Raw genomic sequence first — 4644 nt, 5'->3', positions numbered from 1 at the left:
ACATATGCAATGTGTGTGAAATAGAATCCTAGATATAACATATATATAGAGGGGGCGATCCACGAGAAGAGAGTGGAGGTATCATCGGCTTGAGGTGTCCATAGAATCGAAGAGAGGGATGATGATGTGTGTGTGTGTGCGCGCGGGCGATCGATAAAGAGTGCCATCGAATTTGTGTGTGCCCATGTCAAAGATATAGAGTGGTTGGCCTACTGGAACGTGAGATGGGACATGTGCAGTTTGTCTCTGTGGCATGGATACCTACTTGCAGCGCTCGACTATCGGTGTGTGGTGGGGGAAGAGGGAGGCCCAATTAACTATATAGGTACAATGGCTGGTATATGTGTGGAGGAGGAGAGAGGCCTACCTCATGTATTAAGGAGATTGATCTGCCTCATGTATTAAGGGAGATCGATTGGCATCCATGCATATGTGCAGGAGATGAATAAGGTTGGGAGAGAGGCAGAGCTAGAGTGTTGGAGGGGGTGGTAGTGGAGTTGCTTCTAACAAATGGTGGGATAGGCTTGCTAGAAAAATGGAGGGCACGCCCGCAATATCAATAAGAGAGGAGATGGCTCCTTGTTGTCTGTGCACGTGCGTGTGAGATACGGGTCAGGAGGCATGCAGGAATGATGAGGGGGGACGATGTGGCTGTGGTAAGAAGACGTAACTACATAGGAAGATCAATCGCCCTTTGTAAGAGAAAGGAGAGACATAACTTGTGAGGTACGTCGATCGATGGGGGGGGTAGTTAAAGTCGATCTAGGTATATGTTGGGAGATCGATCGGTATACATGCATGTGTGTGTTAGAAGCAAATGAGGCACGAGCAGAAGGATAGAGAGAGGGATGCATGTAGGAGGTGGTACGAGAGGCATACTATATCGAGGGGGAGGAGTGTGCGAGTACGAGAATGATGAAAAGAGTGGTGGGAGTGAGGCATGGACGATGACAAGAGAAGAGGGGAAGCTTGTGTTTGTGCTAGGCACACCTGGCTAGAGAGGCATATCGATCGATGCGTGCCGTAAAGAAGGAGCTGGGGGGCCTACACACACCGTGGGTGAACGACCTAAAGTGAAAAGACGAATTTGCGCGATGGATCTAGAGAATGCTGAGGGAGGGTGAGAGGGATGCGAGCGTGTGAATGCACAAGAGAAAGTTAGCGCTAGCTACAAAGATAAGAGGGTTGTGTGGGTGTAAAAGACGAATAGAGATCATATATACTTCATTATAAAAAGCGAATTCAGATATCTGAAGAATTTATCATAGTGTTTCAAACCGACGGATGTGTGAATATATATAATGGTGATACACATGGTGTGGTTATGAACATGGTATACTACATTTAATATATTTTATCTCTACTCTTATAAAAAAACAGAGTTGTTGATGATGGTGTTCCTGCCATCCTGCATTATAGGCCGTCTGATTTATATCTGGCGGATAGCAAGGAAACTATGATGGTTGAAGTTGGCAACAATCATGATTGTAGATTCCTATTGAAATAGAGAAACGAATTCAAATTTAGTTCGAATTGCAGTGGTAGTATAGACATTTGGAATGCACTAAAATGTTGGTATGTGTAGGTTACATGCATTATACAGCAAGCGAAAAAATTTAATCGGACATAACATGGATTCATACTCCCTCCTTCCATCTATATAGGGCGTAATGAGATTTTTAAGACCGCCTTTGACTATTGACAAGATTAATAGTACATGACATGCACAATGTGAAAATTATATCATTGAAAGAACCTTTCACAGACGAATTTAACGGTGTGCTTTGTGTAAGTTGCATGTCATATATCATTGCTCTAATATTTGGTCAAAGTTAGCATCGAAAAACGCATTAGGCCCTATATAGATGGAAGGAGGGAGTAGCTTTGAATAACATTTGTATAGTAAAATGGGCCAAGACTCTCTCTTTGTGTGGTGTGAATAGTTTTATTTTTTTCGTTTTCTTTTTGGTTGAGGGAAGTGCGAATTGATTTGGTACGTACAAGTACAATATTACTACATGTTAGGATTGTCCCTAAATTCAACCCGCGTCTTGTTATATCCGAAAATTCAGATATCGTGCTCCCAAAAATGGTGCCTTCACAATCCGCGCCTTGCTATCCCGAAATTACAACGCGCGCGAAAACTCCCTCCAGCTGCCAAATCCCGACACACGAAATCCCCCTTCTAACTCTGAGCCGAAAGGGCCGCTAGTTCAAATCGGTGGGGGGTACTTTTGTAACACACCCTACATTTTGGACAAGCGCGCTCTCACCCCCTCCCATCGCCCCCTTTTCGCCATTCGAAATCCCAGGCCGCCATAACCTCTCCGCTCCAGCCGCAAAACCCCACCCTCCTCCGTCCGCCACATCACCGCTGCCCAGCCGTTCTTCCCCAACGAAGTCGTCCACCGCAACAGCTCGACGTCCCTCATCCACCTCCCCGGATGAGGATCCATCGTCCATCTCGCCGTCCCACCGGTTCAGCCGCCCCGTCCTCCATCTCCAAGGAGCTTCTCCGACGATCGCCTCATCTATCGCGGCTGCTCCATCCCCACAACGCCGCCTTAACCTGCTCCACCGGAACTGCAGCATCCTCACCGACTCCTCGAACGAAGCCGAGGCCTACTCGGCACCACCAAAGAGGTTGTACACTCATCGCATCGCACCTTCTCCTTAACTCGACCTCCCGGCGCCGACGGTGCTCCATCCCGCACCCCCATGGAGCGGCTACCTTGTAGCCGGCGCCGCGGGCGACATCTCCACGGCGGCTCTCCCCCAGTGCGATGCCCCTTCGGCGGCGGCGACCATACCAGCCGGATCTGCTGCTGCTCCGGATCTTGCTCGCTCGCCCAGCTGCTGCTGCTGCTCTTCCCCACGCTTGTGCTGCTGCTCTGCTTTGATTAAGCCACACTTTAGTCGACTGAATTGACTTTTGGGTCAGTTGATTTTTAGGGGTTGGGGGGGCTCGCCGGAGTTAAGGAAGAACCACCTGCAGCGGGGACGGGGGCTCGCTGGAGAGGTACCCCACTATGTATCTTAGGGTTCAGGGTGGGGGGCGGGGGCCTAGAGGGCTAGCCGGGGCAGCGGTGGCGAGTTGTTTTGGGGCGGCGAGGCGGCGCTGGGGCCGGCGGTTTGGCCGGTGGTGGCTGGCGGCTCAGGGGGGTGCAGGCTGAAGATGAACTGCAGGCCCTCCCTAAACTACATGTCAAGTGCCTCTCTGCTACCATTGAGTTCAGTTTTGACAGTAGCATTCATATTCCATAGTAAATTTCAGTTTCGACAGTTAAGTTCAGAGTCAACAGTTTTTACCTCATCTGTTGTAGTCAGGTGGTTTTTGGTCATGTTAATTTTACATCCATTTTACATCATCTATTGGAGATGCTATTAGAATCCCACTTGAGATTGACGATGTCTGTCTTGTGCTGCTTCAGCCTTGACGTCTTACGGCTCATCGGAGCTGCTCCAACGACAGAACAATCCATCACAACAGAGCAGTGCCCTGGACGCCGTCTACAGATTCCTCAAATCTTCCTCCACTCCTTCGACAGCCACCTCTGCCTCAACTGCTTCAGCGACCAACCCAATGATGCCGAGGTCAACACGGCTATGGCAAAGAGGTTGTACACTTGTTGCATCACTTATTACTATACATTCACGTCGATCCATTAGGGCTATTTTGGTTCAACGGAAAAACATCGATCCACTGGTTGTTACCATCACTCTAAATTTCTGCATGCTCTCCTTACATAATCTCACCATATTTTTTTCGTATGCATGTCAGATATTGTACACATTCATGCTGAACATGTCGAGAAAAAGAGAAGAGTTTTGTGCGGTAATACAATGTTATGCAAACATCGCTCCAAGGTGGGTTCAATGGCAAACCCTCACCACCCTCTCCAGATTGTAATCTAGAGGAAGATATCTGTTCTGAGGCGGATTCGGACACCGCTGACCACTCCTATTTACCCCCAAGGTGTTTGCTCTACCTTGGCATGATGATGTTAGTCATATCGTGCATATGTTGCCTTGCAGTGCCTACTTTTGACATCATATATGTCATCTGGTTAGTTTAGACATGTTCTGTAATGCCACCTGTTTAGTTTCTATATCATATATGGGAATTATACAGTCTCATGTCTTTTAGCCAGCCATAATATATGTGAAATGTGCAATGCCATCCTGTTTAACTAGGCATCATATATTTGAATGATATCTTGCCCATCCTTTTCTTCATTACATTTCCATTTGTCGACAATGTTTGTACATTAAACTACTCTTCCTATGAATCAGCCATTTGGGTGGGAGATGGAAAAATCTGGAGTGAAAACAAGGCCTTTAGAGCAGACAGTGCTACCTGTCAAAGCAGATCTCTTGTTGGGTCCCGATAGCTCCTTAGAGATGGATTCAAAGACAGATGACCAGTCCTATTCCCCCACTGAGGTGTATGCTCTAACTTGGCACGGTTATACTGCTCATATCATGCATACGGTGTATTGCATTGCATAGTTTAGACATCATATACACAATATTCAACACCATGTTCTTAGTTCAGACATCATATCGAATGCCCTCTGTTTAGCATATAAATCACATATGTGAATTAAATGATGCGATCATGATTAGTTAGATAGCATGTAGGTG

Source organism: Triticum aestivum, chromosome 3A (genome assembly GCF_018294505.1).
Source record: "Triticum aestivum cultivar Chinese Spring chromosome 3A, IWGSC CS RefSeq v2.1, whole genome shotgun sequence".
Lineage (NCBI taxonomy): Eukaryota > Viridiplantae > Streptophyta > Magnoliopsida > Poales > Poaceae > Triticum > Triticum aestivum.
This window is presented reverse-complemented; position numbering follows the sequence as displayed.